Source organism: Symphalangus syndactylus, chromosome 21, assembly GCF_028878055.3.
Source record: "Symphalangus syndactylus isolate Jambi chromosome 21, NHGRI_mSymSyn1-v2.1_pri, whole genome shotgun sequence".
In the NCBI taxonomy this organism is placed as follows: domain Eukaryota; kingdom Metazoa; phylum Chordata; class Mammalia; order Primates; family Hylobatidae; genus Symphalangus; species Symphalangus syndactylus.
This window is the reverse complement of record NC_072443.2, coordinates 28299778-28325340: the sequence shown is the minus strand read 5'-3', so window position 1 is coordinate 28325340 and position 25563 is coordinate 28299778. Positions and strand designations below refer to the sequence as shown.

General features: G+C 37.2%; 1 pseudogene; it reads right to left on the bottom strand.

Moving 5' to 3' along the window:
• Positions 1-510: 510 nt before the first annotated feature.
• LOC129471198 (ezrin-like) lies at positions 511-24683 on the bottom strand (annotated as a pseudogene).
• Positions 24684-25563: the final 880 nt, after the last annotated feature.

Here is a 25563-nt window from a genome sequence, read left to right as displayed (position 1 = left end):
CACAACTATTATTGTATTAGAAACAATTTCTCTCTTCAGCTTTAACAATACATGCTTATATACCTGGGTGTTCTAGTTTTGAGTGCATATATATTTACCATTATTAAATTATCTTGCTGAATTGACTTTTATCTATATAATGACATTTTTGTCTTTTTTGTATTTTTGGGCTTAAATTTTGTTATATCTAAGTATAGCTATTCTCAGATGATTTTCATTTCCGTTTTTGTGCATTTTTTTTTACATTCCTCCACTTTCAGTCTATGTGTATCTTTACAGATGAAATGAGGTTTTGAGGGCAGCATGCAATTAGGTCTCGTTTTTTTCCTTAATCCATTCAGCCAGTCCATAATTTTTAATTGTGGAATTTAAATTGTTTACGTTCCAGTTTGTTATTGATAGGTAAAAACTGCTGCCATTTTGATATCTTTTTCTTTTTTTTGTTTTTTAATATGTAATTCTTTTATTTTGTAAAGGTAACAAAATATACGGAACAAAATTTTCCCTTTTTAAAACTAATGTTACAAATCCATATTATCACTTGTATATAAATACTATATAGCTGATCATTAATTAGGTGTATGAGTCCAACAACGTATTCTTCTAACTGTTAAGCAAAAAACAAAATCAATTTTTTTTTCTTCAAATTTATCCGAGTGTCCTTGTACGCTGGTGACCACTGCGATCTCTGCCAGCTGCGTGGAGTGACGGGAGGAGAGAATCATTGTGTGTGCGCAAGAGTGCTTCAGACTCAATTTCCAAACTTTTTACCCCCAAAAGCTCGTAAATATAAAAAGATGGATCCTTCATATAAATTAAAAACAATAAATCAATCAATTTGAGCTCATTGCAAATACAGAAAAAATATAGCACAGGTGTAACCCATGACGTGGTTTCCTTTAATGACACTGAATCTTGTGTCACACTGGCCAGCATGAAGTTTGTTATTCAGACTTTGCAGGCATTTTCCTTAATTCAGTCAGTCCGGGTCCCAGCACAACACAGGAGGTGATTCGAGATAATCGCCAGAATCTGGCCTGCTTGGCAGCATGACACAATCAGGGAAAACAAACCAGGGCGCCTCCACTGGTTCTCAGACCAGGACGTTTCTCATGGGTAACTGCTTTTTAAAGGAACTGAGATCTGATGAGGAGGTTCCTAGACTTGGAGCACTAAAGACACAAGCGTGAGGAGGCTGGCGGTGAGGGCGGCAGCGCCCGCTGCAGAGCGTCTCTCTGCCCTCTGTCCTGGCCTGGCCGTTACATGGCCTCGAACTGGTCGATGTGCTGATTGGTGTTGCCCCGCCTGATCTGCCACAGCGTCTCATACTTGTCCCGACCTTGCCTCATGTTCTTATTGTGGATGATGTAATTATGAGTCCTCTTATTCTCATCTCGGGCCTGGGACAGCTCGCCGCTCAGCGTCTGCAGCGGCCGCTGCACGTGCTGGTTCTCCGCTTCGGTGATGTGTTTCTCCTCGTTGCGGTTACCCCGGATGCCCTCGCTAGGCAGCTCCGCGCTGTAGCCCGTGGGCTCAGAGCCCTGGTCCTGCAAGCTGTCTTGGACATGGTAGCTCACCGGCTTCTATACGAGGGGCGGTGGGGGCTGGGGTGCCATCATCACCAGCTGCTCCTTGGTCTTCACCAGGTCATCCTAGGCTTCTCTGGCTCTGTGCTGCCATTCTTCAACTTCATCCTCCTTGCCTCAGTGCCTTTTTCAGGAGTGCGATCTTGGTGGTGTACTACGCAAGCTCCGCAGCCAGCTGCTCCTGGCTCTTTACTGATCCACCACCTGTCTCTCCAGCTCCTCCTTAGTTAATGGGTACAAACATATAGCTAAATAGAAGAAATAAGTTCTAATGTTTGATATCAGAGTACGGTGGCTATTGTTAATAATAATGCTTTATTTCCAAAGAGCTAGGAGAGAGAACTTGAAATGTTCTCAACACAGAAATGATAAACACTTGAGGTGATAGATAACCTAAATATCCTGACGATTATTACACATTCTATGCAATTAACAAAATATTTCATGTACTCCATAAAATGTGGAAATGTTATTCATTAATTTAAAAACATATATGAAATATTAAATATAGATCCAGATTTTTCTCAATTTCTTATTTTGGTCTGGTTTCTCATAAGCCCTTGTAGGGTGTTTTTTGCCACCTGGCTTTTCATTTCCTGATCAAAAGTACTTCCTACTTAGCATCTAGAAACAATCACATATATTTCTGTGCTATTTACTTTGAAATAGTCTGGTATAAGAAACTTTGTTCCTTTTTTATCTCAGTGTAGAAACTCAATTACTACTATCCATTGAAAAAAATCTATATATTCATTTTTTTGAGCTAAAAATATAAAACTTCTTTCATACAAGTAATTTATAGATTTGTGTAAGTATCTGCTATGGTTTGGACATTTGACTTTCCAAGCCTCATGTTGGAATTTGATCCCCGGTGTTGGGAGTGGGGCCTAGTAGGAGGTGTTTGGGTTATCGGAGTGGATCTCTCATGAATAGATTAATATATTTTCTGGCAGGTAGAGTGTTGAGCGAATTTTTGCTCAGCTAGTTCCTGTGAGAGCTGGTTGTTTAAGAGTCTAGCGCTTTTCTCCCCATCTCTCTGCTTTTATCATGTGATCTCTGCACATGCTGGTTCCTCTTGGCCTTCCAGCATGAGTGAGAGCAGCCTGAAGCTCTCACTGGAAGCAGACGTTAGTGCCATTCTTCTTCTACAGCCTGCAGGACTATGAGTCAAATAAATATATTTTCTTTAGAAATTACTCAGCCTCAAGTATTCCGTTACAGCAACACAAGTGGACCAAGACAGTACCACATACTTGCATTTTATAATTCCCACTTATAGCTATTTTTCTTGCTTCATCACATGGGAAAATTTTAATACTATACGGGTCTTAGAATTTGCAGATTAAAACTGGGGATATTCAGCTGAAATGCAAAGAATTCTCATATTCATTAAGGCAATGTCAGTATAAATGGGCTTAAATATTACTTTAAATGATTTCAATGCCTTTTTGAGCATATTGGACATCTAGAAAACAAAAGACCAGACTCATTGTATGAGCAACCATATTTCCCCAAATTCCAGGATGTTAAAAAGAGAAAAAACAGTTTGTCCAGAGCTGTGCTGCACTAATATAAAGCAATATATTTAGCCAGTTTCCTAATAAAGTAATGTGAATGATGTTATACTTAAACATTCTGTAGGGAAAAGAAAAATATGAATTGCTATTTTAATACATAATGCTAGAATTAATCATAGGAAGGAAATCATTTTGTAATTGGAAATAAATTTGTAAGTACTATTGAGTGTGAGCTTAATCTCTGATATACAGAAGATGATCAAAACAGAAAAAGATAGCTAAATTCTCTATACAATTAATCAATAAAAATGTACAGGAGTGAGGGAGAGAAGAGAGTCAAGGGTGGATGGAGAATCATGGAGAGAGTTGACAGTAAACCCATAGCAAGAGCCTGCCACTTTGGAAAAAGTTAACCAGTAAAAAATTCCAAATGGTGACCAAATAAAAGGGCATATGTAAAGAGCCTTTAATAAAAGTCACATTTTACATCCCAGGGTCACACTGTTAGCTATGTGACATCTGCTGTAACTGTGTGCTGTAGTTTCTTCATGTGGCAATACGTAGGATGGGGCTGAAAAGTTGGAAGTTAATACTTCCTGGCATCCTCACAGAATGGTGTTTGAAATTTCCCATCCAAATTTGTGAAGGGAGGGACCACCTTTGTATGAGAACTCCAATCTATTTTTATCAGCATAAAATAGAATTCCTGCATTCTTAACTTTAAAAATGGGATTCACATAACATTTAGGAAAATTTTAATACTTCAGGACATGTCTGAAACAGTTTTTAAATTTTACATATTTTAATTCATATTATTTCTCAATATTGAATTTAACATTCTTAATTTGGTATCAATTTAAATATTTAAAAATCTGCCGTATTTTCTATATGGATTAGAAATAATTTGAAAATTTGCAAGGAGATTTTAATAAGGTATATTACATGACAATAAACAATAAATTTAGGGATGTATTCACAGTAATGCTCTAATTGTCTGAGTATCCTCAAATTCACCCTGAAACAAAAATAAACTACAGAATGTATCTGAGTAACCAAAAGAGATTTTATGAAGCCCATGCCTTGAAATCTCATGTCCTTTCCTTATTGAAGGGCCCTCAAGACACCTATCGAGGACTATTAATTTTAATTATGTACACATCTAATAAACTTGATTATTGGTATTACCTTCCCGGAGCAGATATAACCATTTTAAAGGAAACTGTAAAGAGCAGGCTCAAGAGCCTGGAAACCATAGCTGGCTGGATCCATTTAGTGTAAAGCACTGTAACTCCTCCATTCACCTGCACCTCTGCTTCAAAGCCCCATAGGGCAGAACTACTTTCTTAAAATGTAACAAATTCGGCCAGGCGTGGGGGCTCATGCCTGTAATCCTAGCACTTTGGGAAGCCGAGGCGGGTGGATCATCTGAGGCCAGGAGTTGGAGACCTGGAAACCATAGCTGGCTGGATACATTTAGTGTAAAGCACTGTAACTCCTCCATTCACCTGCACCTCTGTTTCAAAGCCCCATAGGGCAGAACTACTTTCTTAAAATGTAGCAAATTCGGCCAGGCGTGGGGGCTCACGCCTGTAATCCTAGCACTTTGGGAAGCTGAGGCTGGTGGATCATCTGAGGCCAGGAGTTCGAGACCAGCCTGGCCAACAGGGTGAAACTCCGCCGCTACTAAAAATACAAAAATTAGCTGCTCATGGTGGCTGGTGCCGGTAATCCCAGCTAGTTGGGAGGCTGAGGCAGGAGAATTGCTTGAATCTGGGAGGTGGAGGTTGCAGTGAGCCAAGATTGCACCATTGCACTCAAGCCTAGGTGACAAGGCAAGGCTCCATCTCAAAATAAATAAATAAATAAAAATTTTTTAAAAGTAACACATTCAATTATTTACATCCTCTGTGGAGATCGCAACCAATGAAATATAAGGAAATAATCACTGTGACACTGTAATTTTCCATGTTAATTCTCCAAATAGATTTATGCAATTTATTCTTCCAGCCCCAGCTATTTAATGGAATTGTTGCTATTTAGGTTCTTAAGAGATGAAAGAATGGTTGGTGCTAAATTAAAAATAAACGTTCTATACTTTTTTTTTTTGTTTGTTTGTTTTTTAAGAGACGGGTCTTGGTCTGATGTCCAGGCTGGTGTGCAGTGAAGTGATTATAGTGATTATAGCTCACTGCAGCCTGGAACTCCTGGGCTCAAAAGATCCTCCCAATCATCTGCCTGATTTAGTTTATACATCGATGTTAGGTTGAGAAAGAAGAAAAGTGGGTTTACAGTAGATAACTTTTGGTTAAGTATGTATTATTTTTTGAATTCTTGCTTAATGTGACAATGAATTTTTTCCCCTATGTTCGTAGGTTATAATTAGACTTAACTGGTTTTTCCATCCTTTTCTGAATGTTATAATAAAAAAATCTATTTGGAAACATGTTGAAACTATTTTACTTTGAATACATGATAGAAACTCTATATCTTTTTCATATTATTTTTTATATCTATCTTACTTTTCCTGAACTCCAGTCCAATGGATGGCAATTTCCACTTGACTCTCCAACGTCATAGTAATCTTAACATTTCCAGATTTTAACAGACCAACCTACCCAACTCATCCCCTTCATCCAGTGACTCCTGATATTTTCCCAGTCTCTGTCAACATTTTCCAGTTTATCTAAATTTTTGGAGCCACTGTCACTCATCCCAGTCTTCCTCGGTGTCTCCCTCTATATCTAATCATTCATTATACACTTTAGTAACTTTTTAGGAAAACTTAGACAATTTTTTCGCCCCACTGCCTTCGTGTAGTTTTGGCTGCTCACAATTGGAAGGTTTTTATTGACTCAACCCCATACTAGCTCATTCAGACTGCAATTGGGCATCTTCCCCGGACTCTGCTGCCATTTTATTTTTTAAGCACTTCCTAAATAAAGTGAGATTTCCTCAAAAGCTTCCAATGTTCTAAGTCACCTATGTGGCCTTTTGTGTTCTCCATAGTCGAATCATACCTTAACATACGATCTTATTTTATCTCTGTCTTATAAAATATGAAAACTCGCTGTAGCTTTTTCAATTTCACACAGGTTCCTTCTGTTCTCTGAGTAGTCATTCTCCTTGAACTGTATCTGTTGGAACCACAGTTCTAATACATTTTTTTCAAGGCTTGGCTCACAACTAAAGCCTTCTACATCATTCTCTGGCCATTGTGCCACATTACTCATCCTTTCCTACTCTGAACTTCTGTAGAACTCACGGCTTTATCACATAAGTCACATTTTCTTCGAAAGGCTTTATTTTTATAGTTCAGGATAGAATAAAAACTTCTTGAGGCAGGGACATGCCTATATGAATATGACAATAATACCAATCATATAACACTTATTGGGCTCTTATTATATTTGTCCTAAAAATGTATATTATCTATTTATGTCTTACAAAACTCGGTAAGATGTTATAATTATTACCATTTCATAGATGAAGAGATGAGACACAAAGAGGTTTAGTAGTGTTTACAAGGTAATACAAACATTGAGTGGCAGAAGCTACATTTAAATACAGTGTGTCTGACTTCTTTGCTTCTGAGACACAAAGAGGTTTAGTAGTGTTTACAAGGTAATACAAACATTGAGTGGCAGAAGCTACATTTAAATACAATGTGTCTGACTTCTTTGCTTCTGCTCTAAGCTATGACCTTAGGTTACGTTCTTATCTCTCATGTGCACAACACAGATCTCAACATAAAAGACATGTTCCTCAAAATATTTTTATAAAATGAATCAAAATCTGGAAATAATCAATAGTCAGTATTCTTTACATGTCTTTTATATTAAACTGCCTCTCACAATGAAACACCTTAAAACATCTGGCATTTGCCACTAACTTTGCTTCTTCACATCCTTTCTCGTCCTTTCAGCTACATGAATAATTTTTCAATAGCCCAAACAATTTTCTTACTGTACGTTTAATGAAACCAGTAAAGCTAAAACATTCTGAGTGCTCAGTAGTGACAGTGTCAGTAAGCAATCAATCTCCAACAGTTCACCTACCGTGTTATGACTATTAGAGCTCAATTCAGCTCCTCACATGACTCTACTTCCTAATTCTCTCCTGGAAAAAGAAAGTCTGTAAGCCAAAAACAGAGCATCAAGAAAATAGTAAGAAAAACTGATGGAGATAGAAACGAGTTTTTCATCTATAAAAAAAGGATGAGCATATTTTTCATAGAAAAAAAATTCTGATCTTGGAACTTTTTTGATTGGTTACTTTTCAGCTTGCCTCATTTTCACCCTCTGCAAAATAGGTTTAACAGTATTTGTGCATTAGAGAAGGACATTGTAGGACTTAATTAAAGCTTATAAAACATGGAGGGAACCTTTCTGTAATTACCTTGCCACTCACCTTTGTCATTTATCTTTCCTCAAGGGGGCTGTATCTTTTATCCATTGTAATGTAGAATAAAACCACAGAACATCATGTGATGCCATTGTGGAAAAGGATTTTATGCAGCTGTAAATAAGTAGCAACATAAAGCAATACTTGGCAAGATAAAATTCCAGCATATACAAGCTGCAAAAATAAAGCACCAGACTTTGTCACTGTGTCAGCTTCTACTCTTAGCCCACTAGAGTCTATTCTCAAGCGAACACTGCCAGGGTGATCCTTTAAAAATATGACCAATACTCTCATTCTTCTGAAACCCCTCATAGTTTCCAATCTTTGCGAGAATAAAAGCCAACGAGGTTACAAGAAGTCACCTACAAGAATTTTCATTCTTCAGCCGTCTCATTTTTCTCTAACCTCACATCCTATTCCCTCCCGAATCATACTGGCTTCCTTGCCAGGCATGTGCCTGTCTCATGGATTCTCCCTGGCTCCTTTGCTAAATTTCAAATGCGCTTTAGCCAAATCTCTGCATGATTCATTTATTTTTTTATTTTTTATTTTATTATTATTATTATTATTATTTGAGACGGAGTCTCTCTCTGTCTCCCAGGCTGGAGTGCAGTGGCGCATCTCCGCTCACTGCAAGCTCCGCCTCCCGGGTTCACGCCTTTCTCCTGCCTCCGCCTCCCGCGTAGCTGGGACTACAGGCACCTGCCACCACGCCCAGCTAATTTTTTGTATTTCTTTTTAGTAGAGAGTGGGTTTCACGGTGTTAGCCTGGATGGTCTAAATCTCCTGATCACGTGATCCGCCCGTCTTGGCCTCCCAAAGTGCTGGGATTACAGACGTGAGCCACCGCGCCGGGCCGATTCATTTATTCTATCTCTCCTTCAGATTTTCACACAAATGGCACTTTATTAGTGAGGTCTTGTTTGAGCATCCTATTAACAATGGTACCCTACCCTTTGCCCTCTTTAATGTTCTTCCCTGCTAGAATTTTTCCATAATCTTTATCACCATATAACAGGCTATAGATTTAAATTGTTTGTTTTTTGCCTGTTTCTCCTTACTAGTTTGTAGGTTCCATGTGCATAGGAATATTGAGTTGTTTTATTTACAGATTTATTCTCAGTACCCGGAAAACTGCTGTCACAAAGTTGGTTTACTGAGGTAAATAATTATTGAATAAATAAATGAGCTAAAAAAATTTCAAATCTGAAAATGAAAATGAGGCAGTATGAAACATATTCAAGCAACAATTTTCTACAAGAGTAAAAATGTCCAGGCGTATTCACAGATAACATTTTTCATTTTACATGTATTATTTGTTGCTATATTAAAAGTCATATGATTAGTTAGGCTATTAAATAATTTAATATTTATTCATAATATTTGGATATGTAGCATTTTCTCCGAATTATGGGAAATAGTACAAAAAAAGATGGTTTCATATCCCACAAAGTGGCCAAAAAAATAACATTTTAAAAGCTAGACTATCCTGCATTGGATGATCGCTTTTGTATCCCTACTCCCCGGATGTTTTAATTCAGAAAAATGGCGTGCGGGGGATATTGATAGATACAGGAAAGCTACATAGGCACCGAATAAAAATAGAAATATATAGACTTTTAAATATGGTAAAGGGAAGAATTTTAGTTGAAATAAATCTTAATTTTATTTAATAGATATTCATGCCAATAAATGGAATGTAAATATATGTTGCATGATAATCAATTAGCAATGATAAGCCTAATTTTATTCTTTATTATTCATAAGATACCTGGAATATTCCTTTTTGGTCTAGGTATCACAATAAAAAAATAAGCAGGGTGTAAAGGAAAAAGTGGCTAGTCTCTGGCAGAAGTTCAAATCATGTCATACGAAGTTGACAAAAAGAAGGTAAGAAGAAGGAGAAAAAGAGGAAGGAGAAGAAGAAGAAGAGGAAGAAGGAGGAAGAAGAAGAAGAAAGAAGAAGAAGGAGGAGGAGGAAGAGGAAGAGGAGGAGGAGGAAAGTAGGGGGAAACAAAACCTTATTAAATATATTTATATATTATAAAGAAGATAAACTAAACTTGTTTTGCTTGCCCCCAAAGCAATACACAAGGACCAGACAAAGGATAATATCAATGCAAAGAAGAATTTGGTGAGAGAATGTTCCATTCTCAAATGGCAATGCCTGGGAGGTAATATAATTTGTGCCAATATATCGGCTCGCATACAAAATGACTCAGTACAAGATTGTAGAAATTTAAACAGGGATTCAAGTATTAGAACAATGGATAATAATCTTGTCTTGTTGGGTAATTATTTTAAAAATCTTTAAATACAACTCTACATAAAATTATTAATAATTAGAGTTGAATCCAGAGAGAGGACACTTTGCCACACGCAGATTTCAGGTTTGTTTTCTAAGAAAAAAATTACAATTTTAATATGAATTTTATTTATTTAGAAGGTTATAACATTTAGAAATAGTTATCGAATGTTATGAAACATACCATTAGATTTCATTTCTGAAAATGTATCAAATTATTGTATACTGCAGCATTGCTTATAATAGTAAAAGGCTGCAAACCATTTACACTTCTAAATTAGTGGATGGGTTAAATAATTTATGTTATATCCAAATTTTACCAACATATATACCTATTTAAATAATGTTATAGGAGAAAAATAAAATTTCAAATATATAAAACTTGTTTGGATAGTATAATTAAATAATTGCTATAAAAATTAGCTCATAGATTAATTTGTTGACTATTATGTCACCCACCCATGAGTTACATCTCATCACACACACATACACACACACAAACACACACACACTCACACACACACTCACACACAGATGAGTGGCTTAGCTAACTTCTAAAATTATTTTTGTTTTAAAATATATGTATAATACCTTTATAATTTTGCTCAATCTAGTGAAATGAGAAATAAGCCACTTGTAATCACCTTTTCACCTTCCATTTTGACGAAACCATATTGATTCTATCCTTCAAAATATTTCTAGAATTACTATTCCTCTCCACTGCATATTTCAAAAGACTCCTAATGGTTTTGTTCCAGATTCATTGCCCTCAAGGATGTGTTCCGTGCAACTATGTATAGTGCAATTTTGCTGAAATTCACTAAGATACATGATAAAGAAGAAAAAATAGGAGAAAAAGATGGATTTCCATATTTTGAAGTTGAGACCCAAATGATTTCCTAGATCATTCATTGATCGACAGTCGTTTTCTATATGGAGAGCATTTTACAGAACTATAACATTATTCAAAGACTTTGTTTCATTTAGATGATTTTCATAACCAGCACAAATGAAAGGTTTTTCCAAAACTTTAAGGTTAACATTTAAAGATTATGGAATATGTCACATTCAGATAAATTTTCAGCAATTATAGACACAGGGAATCTATGTGTTTTCTTTCACTTTCCTATCTATTTTGTAATCTGTAATACTGTTAACTTTCTAACACGGGTTATTTTAAAAGTTTAGTAATGATTTTCTTAAACCTTTCTGGATTATTTGATACCAACATTTGTTTTAGCCTTATATTTAGTACAAAGTTATCTAGGACAAATAGTTGTTAGAACACAGTGTAATTTATTTTCGGATTGAGCATCTTGGTTTCACTGATTTGTGATAGGTCAATGTAAACCTTAAAACACAAAAGTAAATTCTAGCATTTTGTTTTACCTAAAAATCATTGCAATAGGATAAAAGAAGCTTATTATACCATTAAGTTTGTTTTATATGTTCTTCTTTATCTTATTTGTATTATTCTGGAATGTTTCCATCAGTATTCCTTTACAGAGAGAATCATTTACAATTCTATGGTAGTTCTTTTTACATGCAGAATTTATTTATGTGGAATCCAATAAGGAATATGACTTCCTTTTGTTTCCATATGGCTTACTTAGTTCAACTACATTAGGCTCTTCATGATTTCTACTAAGAATAGTAACAGAGGCTGCGCGCGGTGGCTCACGCCTGTAATCCCAGCACTTTGGGAGGCGGAGGCGGGCGGATCACGAGGTCAGGAGATCGAGACCATCCTGGTTAACACAGGTGAAACCCCGTCTCTACTAAAAATACAAAAAATTAGCGGGGCGTGGTGGCAGGCGCCTGTAGTCCCAGCTACTCGGGAGGCTGAGACAGGAGAATGGCGTGAACCCGGGAGGCGGAGCTTGCAGTGAGGGAAGATCGCGCCACTGCACTCCAGCCTGGGTGACAGAGTGAGACTCCGTCTCAAAAAAAAGGAATAATAACAGAGAGCACCATCACCTGTTCATCTTACTCCTCTCATGCTTGCTTTTCCTGAGAAAGACAAATTTACGAAACTATCTCTTAGAAGGAACATATGGTTCACTAAGCATGTTGAAAATAAGACTGGAGACTAGAAACATTAATGAGGGATTTTGTATTAAGAACAACATTTTGCTTGCTATTTACTTTCAGTTTTCAAATAAAATACTATTTACTAAGTTATATTGCAATATTTATTGGAATAGGCATTTTCATCTTTTCAGCATTTGTCTAGAAAATGGCACTTTCAGTGTATTGTTGCTTACATTTTAATATGCTACAGAAATGGCATTTAAAACTTTTTTTTTAGACAGAGTCTCGCTCTGTCGCCCAGGCTGGAGCGCAGTGGCGCGATCTCTGCTCACTGCAAGCTCCACCTTCCAGGTTCACGCCATTCTCCTTCCTCAGCCTCCGGAGTGGCTGGGACTACAGGCGCCCGCCACCATGCCCAGCTAATTTTTTGTATTTTTAATAGCAACGGGCTTTCACCGTGGTCTCGATCTCCTGACCTCATGATCCACCCGCCTCGGCCTCCCAAAGTGCTGGGATTACAGGCGTGAGCCACCCGCCTAGCCCTAAAACATATTTTTAAGAGCTACCCTTGAAGTCATGGCTACTTGTGTATACCTGATGAATCTACTAGGCAAGTATTTGACTCCTGATTATAATAGCCCTTCAGAAAATATCAATGGAACTTCACTTAAGTCAATACAATAAGGACATTATTATCACTGGAAAATTTCCCTGTAACTATATTAATGAATTAATTGGATTGGATTTGTAGAAGCCTTATTGGTATCACAATGAGCACACTGTGGAAGAAAATGATTCTGAAACAAATTACTTACCTTTGTGAGTGGATGCTACCTTTTTCTATATACAATGAATAACACTAGATAGTTGGATTTTTAATTTATCTTACTAGTACAGTTACTTTATTAATTATAAAATGCAAGCAGCATAACTTCCTTCCACTTCCTTTCTTAGGGAATTACTTTTGCAAGTCTATTTTTCTTGAGTTTTTTCCACATCAGACTTTAAATGAAGACAAATATGGTTTCTGAACTCACCACAAACCTACTTAAAACTTAAAACTTTGAGACTTAACATTTTTTGCAAGATCTGATATGAGTTACCTACACATTGTATATTTTTGCCAGCATACACCCACAGCACACACAGAAACATGTACGCACAAACACCATATATTCACACATACACAAACATATCTATACCACACATAGGCACACATACATGAAAACATACAGAGAAAAAGTACCACATCTGCACACACACACACACACACACACATAACTAGATGTTATTTCACTGATTAATGGGGTTCTACAAGACCTTTGGTTGACCGATTCCCGGTTATTGATTTTTTGCTATTCCACTTACACCAGAAGGAAATTGGTAGTGATTCAATTTCCTATTACTCCATTTAGAAGTAAGGAATTAATGTCACAGTGAAGAAAAAAGAAAGTATATACTGTGTGAAAATGAAATCTGATGTATTTTGCGAAAAGAGATGAAGAAAAGGGACGGTTAAGAAGAATGAGAAAGATCAGAAAAAGGTAAAAAAGCGTGATGATAAAAGGTGAAGAAATGACTATGAAACATGACAAGGTAGACGAAGAGAGATGCGATTGTACAATAAAAGAAATTCAGCGAGCACATTCTTCACTTTTTCTGTCAGAATGGCTTTCTTTTCTCATAACAAGGGAGAATATTTGCAAAAGGAATGAAGACACTTCCATTTTCCTCTGGCTTTTTTGGAAATAGATTGTTCTTCTTGGCTGTTGAATTCTTAAATATAATAAAAGAAAGTAGTCTGACAAGACTGAAGAATGGTTTGAAAAGAGAGCTCAATCATTTGACATGTTTTTATGGTTCAGTAAAATTTCTCTTCCACTATCACCACTTCCAACCAACTTCCAGTACCATGAGAGACTTAGAACTTCACTGATTTGAGCTCTTTATTACTAGAAATATATATAAGTTCTACTTTTGTTAAGAGTTCCTTTTCTCTTACTTTGTTAAAACGACACTCATTCCCTAGTGTCACATAAAACTTTTTTGTCAGATTTTTTCTTAAGGTAACATACTCTTTGGTAAAAGTCAATTAATTATCAAAACTAATCTGCTCTCTATTGTTTTATTGGATATATGTGGCCAGGGAGCAGAAGGAAAAGGATATTTTATTTCCTCTTTTATTTGTTTTTCAATTTACAACCATCTGGCATAAACCTGAAACTTGTGGTAGGGGTCCCATTAAAAAGAGGAATACACAAACATGAGCCAGGGTTATTTTCATAACTGAAGATTGAGACTATATTCACACATTTATGGAGATTTGTTGAAAGATCTAGTGTGATTACATATTTCAGAAATCCGACTTTAGGCTTTGTCATGACTTATAAAATAAGGCAGACATTTGTGACTTGTCCATGAGAATAGATTATTAAATGGGGACTCTATTACTTAATTAAGAGTATAGGTATGAAATTTAAAGCCTTGGATTTTTTTTTCTGCCGCATTCTATCTAGCTGTGTGCCTATAGGCACTTCAAGATATTCTTATATAAATGGGGATCATAAGGCAACTTCCTCAAAGGGTTGATTTGCTGATTACATGAGAATAATGCGTATAAAACAGTTAGCACTGTTCACAGCTCTTCCAATTTTTCAATAAATGTGTGCTATTATTACTTGAGAAGAAAACATAGTTTTAGTCATAGAGTGAGGTCACAGAACTGTAAATACTTTGAATTACATGCTCATTCTGCATGTGGACCCAAATGTTAATATTGAAAGGAATTTTAAGCAGTGAATAGGTTGCATTTTGACTTAAAATGTTAAAAGGCTGGCATGGTGGCTCACTCCTGTAACTCCAGCACTTTGGGAGGCTGAGACGGGTGGATCACCTGAGATCAGGAGTTTGAGACTAGCCTGGCCAACATGGTGAAACCCCATCTCTAGTAAAAATACAACTAAATAAGTAAATAAATAGATAAATAAAAATAGCAGGGCGTGATGGCAGGTGCCTGTAGTCCCAGATACTCCAGAGGCTGAGGCAGGAGAATGGCTTGAACCTGGGAGGCGGAGGTTGCAGTGAGCTGAGATTGCGCCATTGCACTCCAGCCCGGGCTACAGAGGAAGACTCCGACTCAAAAAAAAAAAAAAAAAAAGAAAGAAAGACAAAAGAAAATAAAATTTAAAAGGCTGTAAATAAATGCCATACAATAAAAACCAGAAAAAGCAGGATAATCTACAAAATTATACTTTTGAGCTTATCTGAGAGCTAAGCTTGCAGGGCGGCCAGAGAGACTGAATTTCAGAGAGTACCAAATACCTCTGAGGAGAAATGGAGACACATAAAATGTTTCAACTTTGGTAGAGAATATTAAAAAGAGGTAGAAACCATCAAAGCAAAAAGAAAAAAAGCCTGTACTTTTACCAAGTAATTAAAAGCCAAGTGTGAACTATCTTTCCAGTTTAAAAACCCTACAGACTCCTAGGCAAAAAGGAATATCTAATCTGCGGATTAATAACCTGCAGATATGTTAATTTATAGAATAAAGGAAAATTAAGGTGGAAATAGAATTAAGGTCGCTAAGCAGCAGACCTCAAAATGTGAAAATAATCCAGATTATTTGCGTGGACTTGATGTAAGAATAAAGCAGAATATGGAAGGAGAGGAGTCAGAGTCAGAAAAACATTTGAAGATGCAATACTGGGGGCCTGAAGATGCAGAAAGAAGCTATCGTATAAGGATTACAAGTGATATCTCAAAGCTGGAAAAAGCAAAGCAATTAGTTATTTCCCACAGACTCCATAAAGTTCATTAATCTTGCCACTACATGAATTTTCGTCCAGTGAAATTTCTAAAACATAGAACACTTAAGACAATAACTTTGTGCTCTTTAAAGTCAGTTTACGTGTTCGGTAATTTGTTACAGTATCAATAGACAATTGATACAAATATTAAGACTGATGATGCCACACATGCACCAAGAGGACAGAAATAGGCTAATTCCTTAATTGTTATTATTATTATTTGGAGATGGGATCTTGCTATTTTACCCAGGCTGGTCTCAAATTCCTGATCTCAAGCGATCCTCCCGCCTCAGCTCTCATAATGAGGCTTTCTGGGAAAATCAACATAAGTTTCTAAGCAGGTTCAAAAGTTGAGAGAGCAAGAAGTGATTGGCTTTGGTGTTTTATTCCGATTATGCAGTTGAGCTAGGGTTTTCCTGCATGAGCTGGGGCTTGCTTGATTTGAACTTCCTGCCAACACCAAATAAGGGAGTCCAGCACCTGAAATTTCTTTTTTATCTTTTCTTTTCTTTTCCTTTTTTTTTCTTTTTGAAACCGAGTCTTGCTCTGTCTCCCAGGCTGGAGTGCAGTAGCACAATCTCGGCTCACTGCAAGCTCCACCTCCCGGGTTCAGGCCATTCTCCTGCCTCAGCCTCCCGAGTAGCTGGGACTGCAGGCCACCACGCCTGGCTAATTTTTTGTATTTTTAGTAAAGACAGGTTTCACTGTGTTAGCCAGCATGGTCTCGATCTCCTGACCTCGTGATCTGCCCACCTCGGCCTCCCAAAGTGCTGAGATTCCAGGCGTGAGCCACCGCACCCACCCGAGCACCTGAAATTTCTTATCAGCTTTCATAGAAGTGAGGCACAATGCAAAGTGATATGTGTTGGGCATGAAAGCTGTCCAAAAGGATCAAAATAAAATCAAACTTTCTATTACAGTTTACAGGTGTCACCAAATTAGAAACTTCTATTCTTCAAAACACACCATTAAGAAAATGTAAACACAAGCCACAGAATTGAAGAAAATTGGCAGTAGCCCTGTGCCCAGAATATTAAAAAATGCTCTTATGACTCAATAATAGTAAGAAAATCATATACAAAATATAGACAAGATTTGAAGTATGTCAATGAGGAATATATACCAATAATAAACACATGAAAAAATTTCAACATTTCTCATCAGCAAAATGCAAATTAAAACCACGATGTGATACCCATGTACATACATTAGAATGGGTAAAATTTAAAAAAAAAGTGACAGATTGAAGTCTTGGTTACGTGGATCAAATGAAACTCATAGTTGCTGGTAGAAATGCAAGATTATACAGACACTATGGAAAACATCTTGGAAGTTTATTGAGGGAGTAGAGCACCTGAAATGCAATTGGAGTACCTAATTGTAAAGTTATATAAACAATTATCATATGATCTTGTGATGTCACTTCTAGGTATTTACTCAAAATAAATGCAAATGTAGGACTACCCAAAGACCTGTAAACAAATATTTATAACAGATTTATTCATAATAGCTAAACACTAAGAAAAAAACAGTTTCCCTCAATCTGGAAGTGGGTAAAGAAATTTTAGTATATCCATATAATAAGATACTTCTGAACAATTAAATGGAATGAACTACTGATGTATGCAACAAAATGGCAACTTTAAAGCAGTATGTTAAGGAAGCCAGATGTAAAAGACTAAATATAGTCTTATTTCATTTACATGATACTCTAGAAATGGTAAAACCAAAGGGAAAGAAAATACATTTTTGCCAAGGACTGGGGTGAGGTAAAGTAATGGACTGAAAAGGAACTGATGGCAGAAATTCCAGAAGACAGGAATCTTCTATGTTCTGTTACATTATTATTCATATTTATCAAAACTCATTCAACTTTTTATTTTAAAACAGCACATTTTTAATATAAATTATACCTCTACATATAGGTGGAACAAAATGTTGATAAATCTTGAAAGTGTGCATATGTGTGCTCATTGTTCCATTCTTCCAATTTTTTAGGGGGGGCAGGTGGATTTATTATAACACACACCATAGACAAATGAAAATAGTTATTTTATTTTGTATGAGAGACAAGATTTATCACATATAAGATTCATTTCAAGATGTGTCCCAACATAGGTTGTTTAAAGACTAAGTTTTACAAAAATATTTTTGCATGTCTACAGCAAAGATGGAGAAGGACTAAGCTATAATAAGTGATAATGGAGGGCCCCTTAGTAGAAAAGACTTGCATTCAATTTTCAACCAATTTAATTTATCGAGCTCTTAGGCTATGAACCATATTTCCCCTACCACTAAAGTGAGAAAAACTATGTTAACTTGTAGGGTTAACCACATTAAATTAATCAACCTGTGTAAAGTGACTCTCATCATAGTGTCTATGATGTGGTCCACTAAATTTTCTGTAAAATTTTTCAGTTCTTTAAGTCACTGTATCAGTGATGCCTTACTGCCATAGAACGTACATAAAGTTGTCTCTTTCTACATAAGTAATCTATGAGGTGTCTATTCAGGTAATACAGAAAGTCTTCTTGTATCTACATATTCTATGCACTGCTACATGCTATACAGCATTGTCATCATTTCTTGTTTAAAATATAATATTGAAAGGTCCTGTAAAAATAAGCATGCATTATGTGACATAAACAAAACATAAATTCATGATAAAATAGTGTGTAAATTAGTTGGAAACAGAGAGCAGAGTTAATAATTCTTTACATTTATTAAAATATTCAAACACAAATTAGGTGTTCTAATACAAATCCATGTTAAATGCAAAATCTTGGAAAAGTTTGTATTACTCTCATTCATTTTGGTTATTTCAGAGTGGAAGAAAAGAATAATTTTTATTGATACTTTTCTATATTTGCCAGGTTTTTTTAAAGATATATCTTAAGTTCTGGAATACATGGGCAGAACATGCAGGTTTGTTACATAGGTTTACACGTGCCATAGTGGTTTGCTGCACCCATCAACCTGTCATCTACATTAGGTATTTCTCCTAATGCTATTCCTCCTCTAGACCCCACCCCACAAACAGGCCCTGGTGTGTGATGTTCCCCTCCCTGTGTCCATGTGTTCTCATTGTTCAACTCCCACTTATGAGTGAGAACATGTGGTATTTGCTTTTCTGTTCTTCTGTTAGTTTGCTCAGAATGACGGTTTCCAGCTTCATTCATGTCCCTGCAAAGAATATGAATTCATCCTTTTTTATGAATGTATAGTATTCCATATATGTGTATATGTGCCACATTTTCTTAATCCAGTCTATCATTGATGGGCATTTGGGTTGGTTCCAAGTCTTTGCTACTGTGAAGAGTGCTGCAATAAACATAAGTGTGCATTTGTCTCTATAGTAGAATGATTTGTAATTCTTTGGGTATATACCTAGTAATGGGATTTCTGAGTCAAATGGTATTTCTGGTTCTGGATCCTTGAGGAATCACCACACTGTATTCCACAATGGTTGAACTAATTTACACTCCCACCAACCGTATAAAAGTGTTTCTATTTCTCCACTTCCTCTCCAGCATCTGTTGTTTTCTGACTTTCTAATAATCACCATTCTAACTTGCGTGAGATAGTGTCTCATTGTGGTTTTGATTTACATTTCTGTAATGACCTGTGATGATGAAGTTTTTTTTCATTTGTTGGCTACATAAATGTCTTCTTTTGAAGTGTCTGTTCATATCCTTCACCCACTTTTTGATGGGGTTGTTTGTTTTTTTCTTGTAAATTTGTTTAAGTTCCTTGTAGATGCTGGATATTAGCCCTTTGTCAGATGGATAGATGGCAAAAATTTTCTCCCATTCTGTAGGTTGCCTGTTCACCCTAATGGTAGATTCTTTTGCTCTGCAGAAGCTCTTTAGTTTAATTAGATCCCACTTGTCAATTCTGGCTTTTGTTGCCATTGCTTTTGGTGTTTTAGTCATGAAGTCCTTGCCCATGCCTATGTCCTGAATGGTATTGCCTAGGTTTTCTTCTAGGGTTTTGATGGTTTTAGGTTTTAAGTTTAAGTCTTTAACTCATCTTGAGTTAATTTTTGTATAAGGGGTAATGAAGTGGCCCAGTTTCAGTTTTCTGCATATGGCTAGCCAGTATTCCCAACAAAATTTATTAAATAGGGAATTCTTTCCCCATTGCTTGTTTTTGTCATGTTTGTCAAAGATCAGATGGTTATAGATGTGTGGCCTTATTTCTGAGGGCTCTGTTCTGTTCTGTTGGTCCATATATCTGTTTTGGTACCAGTACCATGCTGTTTTCGTTACTGTAGCCTTGTAGTATAGTTTGAAGTCAGGTAGCATGATGCCTCCAGCTTTGTTCTTTTTACTTAGGATTGTCTTGGCTATATGAGCTCTTCTTTTGTTCCATATGAAATTTAAAGTAGTTTTATTCTAATTCTGTGAAGAAAGTCAATGGTAGCTTGATAGGGTTAGCAATGAATCTATAAATTACTTTGGGCAGTATGGCCATTTTCACGATATTGATTTTTACTATCCATGAGCATGGAATGTTTTTACATTTTTTTATGTCCTCTCTTATTTCCTTAAGCAGTGGTTTGTAGTTCTCCTTGAAGAAGTCCTTCATATCCTTTGTAAGTTGGATTCCTAGGTATTTTATTTTCTTTGTAGCAATTGTGAATGGGAATTCACTCATGATTTGGTTCTCTGTTGTCTATTATGGGTGTATAGAAATGCTTGTGAGTTTTGCACATTGATTTTGTATCCTGAGGCTTTGCTGAAGTGGATTATCAGCTTGAGATTTTGGGCTAAGACAATGGGGTATTCTAAATAGACAATCATGTCATCTGCAAACAGAGACAAGTTGACATCCTCTCTTCCTATTTGAATACCCTTTATTTCTTTCTCTTGCCTTATTTCCCCTGCCAGAACTTCCAATACAATGTCAAATACGAGTGGTGAGAGAGGATATCCTTGTTTTGTGCCGGTTTTCAAAGGGAATGCTTCCAGCTTTTGCCCATTCAGTTTATTTGCTGTGTATGTGTCATAAATAGCTCTGATTATTTTGAGATAACGTTCCATCGATACCTAGTTTATTGAGAGTTTTTAGCATGAAGGGGTATTAAATTTTATGGAAGGCCCTTTCTGCATCTATTGAGATAATTGCATGGTTTTTGTCACTGGTTATGTTTATATAATGGATTATATTTCTTGATTTGTATATGTTGAATCAGCCTTGCATTCCAGTGATGAAGCCAACTAGATTGTGGTGGATAAGCTTTTTGATGTGGTGGATAAGCTTTTGATCAGTTTGTCAGTATTTTACTGAAGATTTTTGCATCGATGTTCATCAGGGATATTGGCCTGAAATTGTCTTTTTTTTGTTGTGTCCCTGCCAGGTTTTGGTATCAAGATGATGCTGGCTTCATACAGTCAGTTAGGGAGGACTCCCTCTTTTATTATTGTTTGGAATAGTTTCAGAAGGAATGTTACCAGCTCCTCTTTGTACCTGTGGGAGAATTTGACTATGAATCTGTCTGATCATGGGCTTTTTTTAATTGGTAGGCTATAATTACTGCCTCAATTTCAGAACTTGTTATTGGTCTGTTCACGGATTTGACTTCTTCCTGTTTTACTCTTGGGAGAGTGTATGTGTCCAGGAATTTGTCCATTTCTTCTAGATATTCTGGTTTATTTACATAGAGGTTTTTATTTTATTCTCTGATGGTAGTTTGTATTTCTATGGGATAAGTGGTGATATCCCCTTTATCATTTTTTTATTGTGTCTATTCGATTCTTCTCTCTTCCTTATTAGTCTTGCTAGCAGCCTATCCATTTTGTTAATCTTTTCAAAAAAACCGGCTCCTGGATTCATTGATTTTTTGAAGGGTTTTTCGTGTCTCTATCTCCTTCAGTTCTGCTCTAATCTTAGTTATTTTTTGTCTTCTGCTAACTTTTGAATGTGTTTGCTCTTGCTTCTCTAGTTCTTTTAATTGTGATGTTAGGCTGTCAATTTTAGATCTTTCCTGCTTTATCCTGTGGGCATTTAGTGCTATAAATTTCTGTATAAACACTACTTTAGCTATGTCCCAAAGATTCTGGTACATTGTGCCTTTGTTCTCCTTGGTTTCAAATAACTTATTTTTTTCTGCCTTAATGTCATTATTTACCCAGTAGTCATTCAGGAGCAGGTCGTTCAGTGTCCATGTAGGTGTGTGGTTTTGAATGAGTTTCTTAATCCTGAGTTTTAATTTCATTGCACTGTGATCTGAGAGACTGTTATGATTTCTATTCTTCTGCATTTGCTGAGGCGTGTTTTACTTCCAATTATGTGGTCAATTTTATATTAAGTGCATTGTGGTGCTGAGAAGAATGTATATTCTGCTGATTTGGGGTGGAGAGTTCTGTAAATGTCTATTAAGTTTGCTTGGCCCAGAGCTGACTTCAACTCCTGAATATCCTTGTGAATTTTCTGTCTCATTGTCTGTCTAATATTGTCAGTGGGGTGTTAAAGTCTCCACTATTATTGCGTGGGAGTCTAAGTCTCTTTGAAGGTCTCTAAGAACTTGCTTTATGAATCTGTGTGCATATATATTTAGGACAGTTAGCTCTTCTTGTTGCATTGATCACTTTACCATCTTGTAATACCCTTCTTTGTCTTTCCTTATCTCTGTTGGTTTAAAGTCTGTCTTATAAGAGACTAGGATTGCAACTCCTGCTTTTTTTGCTTCCCATTTGCTTGGTAAATATTCCTCCATCCCTTTATTTTGAGCCTACGTGATGTGTCTTTGCACATGAGATGGGTCTCCTGAATATAGCACACTGATGGGTCTTGATTCTTTATCCAATGTGTCAGTCTGTGTCTTTTAATTGGGGCACTTAAATTGTTTACATTTAAGAGTAATATTATTACATGTGAATTTGATCCTGTCATTATGATACTAGGTGGTTATTTTGCCTATTAGTTGATGCAGTTTCTTCATAGTGTCAATGGTCTTTATAATTTGGCGTGTTTTGCAGTGGCTGGTACCAGATTCTTTTTTTTGTTTTTTCCATATTGAGTGCTTCCTTCAGAAGCTGTTGTAAGGCAGACCTGGTGGTGACAAAATCTCTCAGCATTTGCTTGTCTGAAAAAGATTTTATTTCTTCTTCACTTACGAAGCTTCGTTTGGCTGGATACGAAATTCTGGGTTGAAAATTCTTTTCTTTAAGCATGTTGACTATTGGCCCCTACTCTCTTCTGGCTTATAAGGTTTCTGCAGAGAGATCCACTGTTAGTCTGATGGGCTTCTCTTTGTGGGTAAACCACCTTTCTCTCTGGCTGCTCTTAACATTTTTTTTCCTTCATTTCAACCTTGGTGAATCTGATGATTGTGTGTCTTGGGGTTGCCCTTCTCCAGGAGTATCTTTGTGGTGTTCTCTGTATTTCCTGAATTTGAATGTTGGCCTGTCTTGATGGTTGGGGAAGTTCTCCTGAATAGTACCCTAAAAAGTGTTTTCCAATTTGGTTCCATTCTCCCTGTCACTTTCAGGTACACCAATCACACATAGGTTTGCTCTTTTCACGTAGTCCTATATTTCTTGGTGGCATTGTTCGTTCCTTTTCATTCTTTTTTCTGTAATCTTGTCTTCATGCTTTATTTAATTAAGTTGATCTTCAATCTCTGATATTCTTTCTTCCGCTTGATAGATTCAGCTTTTATACTTGTGTACGCTTCACGAAGTTCTTGTGCTGTTTTTTTCAGCTCCATCAGGTCATTTATGTTCTTCTCTAAACTAGTTATTCTAGTTATCAATTTCTCTAACCTTTTTTCAAGATTCTTAGCTTCCGTGCTTTGGGTTAGAACATGCTCTTTTAGCTTGAAGGAGTTTGTTATTACCCACCTTCTGAAGTCTACTTCTGTCAATTTGTCAAACTCATTCTCTATACAGTTTTATTTCCTTGCTGGTGAGGAGTTGTGATCCTTGGAGGAGAAGAGGCATTCTGGTATTTGGAATTTTCAGCCTTTTTTCACTGTTTTTTCCTCATCTTGTGGATTTATCTACCTTTGGTCTTTGATGTTGGTGACTTTCGGATGGGGTTTTTGTGTGGACAGCCTTTTTGTTGATGTTGATGCTATTCTTTGCTGTTTGCTAGTTTTCCTTCTAACAGCCAGGCCCCTCTGCTGCAGGTCTGTTGGAGTTTGCTGGAGGTCCACTCCAGACCCTTGCTGCCTGAGTATCCCCAGCAGAGGCTGCAGAACAGCAAAGATTGCTGCCTGTTCCTTCTTCTGGAAGCTTTGTCTCATAGGGGCACCTGCCAGATGCCAGCTGTCACTCTCCTGCATGAGGTGTCTGTTGACCCCTGTTAGGAGGTATCTCCCTGTCAGGAGGCATGGGGTCAGGGACCCACTTGAGTATGCAGTCTGTCCCTTATTAGAGCTGTCCTGGGAGATCTGCTGCTCTTTTCAGAGTCGGCAGGCAGGAATGTTTAAGTCTGCTGAAGCTGCGCTCACAGCCAACCCTCCCCCTAGGTGCTCTGTCCCAGGGAGATGGGAGTTTTGTCTATAAGCCCCTGACTGGGGCTGCTGCCTTTCTCTCACGGATGCCCTGCCCAGAGAGGAGGAATCTAGAGAGGCAGTTGGGTTACAGCGGTTTGCCAAGCTGTGGTGGGTTCCTCCCAGTTTGAACTTCCCAGCAGCTTTGTTTACACTGTGAGGGGAAAACTGCCTACTCAAGCCTCAGTAATGGTGGACACCCCTCCCCCACCCCAAGCTCAAGCATCCCAGGTCAACTTTAGATTGCTGTGCTGGCAGCGAGAATTTCAAGCCAGTGGATTTTAGCTTGCTGGGCTCCATGGTGGTGGGATCTGCTGAGCTAGACCACTTGCCTCCTGGCTTCAGCTCCCTTTCCAGGGGATTGAATGTCTCACTGGCATTCCCGGTGCCACTGTGGTAGGAAAAAAAAAAATCCTGCAGCTAGCTCTGTGTCTGCTCAAATGGGTACCCAGTTTTGTGCTTGAAACCCAGGGACCTGGTGTTATAGGCACCCGAGGGAATCTCCTGGCCTGTGGGATGTGAAGACCGTGGGAAACGCATATTGTCTTGGTCAGAATGCACAGTTTCTCACGACACAGTCCCTCATGGCTTTCCTTGGCTAGGGGAGAGAGTTCTCCGACCCCTTGTGCTTCCTGGGTGAGATGATGCCCCACCCTGCTTTTACTCACCCTCTGTGGGCCGCAATCACTATCTAACCAGTCCCAATGAGATGAGCCCGGTACCTCCGTTGGAAAATGCAGAAATCACCCACCTTCTGTGTTGATCTCACTGGGAGCAGCAGACTGGAGCTGTTCCTATTTGACCCTCTTACCAGCCACCCCCATTACTCTTATTCTTATTTTATAGCCACCTTCTTCTCTTCCACCCACTTAATCCTTCCAAATCATTTGATGTTAATTTTTTTTTGTGGAGTAAATTTATATGTCTTAAATCAGTTAAAATTCTTTACAGAGTGAACATGGAATAAGACAATAGTATAAAAAGTGATCACCTGCTTCGTAGAAGATATTACCACATCAAGGCATCAGGTGTGACTTCTGAGAAACTCAAGACAATGTTTTTACCGTCCTTATAGATACAAATTCAATAGGAATAGTCACTATTAGGTAACTAAAATTTTCTGTTGTGGCTTGTTGTTACAATATCACTCTTAATGAGCATCCTAAAATACATAATGGGTATTAAATAATTAGCCCTCCAATTTGTCAATATCTATCAAAATTGGAAATGTACTTGCTTGTGCATCCTTTAGCTCAAAGGAGTTTGTTATTACCCACCTTCCGAAGCCTGCTTCTGTCAACCCAGCAATTCCTCTTTACAGAATTTGTCCTCATGTATCCTTGATTACAAGTAAAATAATTTTACTTATTGTAGCAATGTTTGTAACCAAAGATTAGGAGAAAAACAAGTGTTCCTCAAA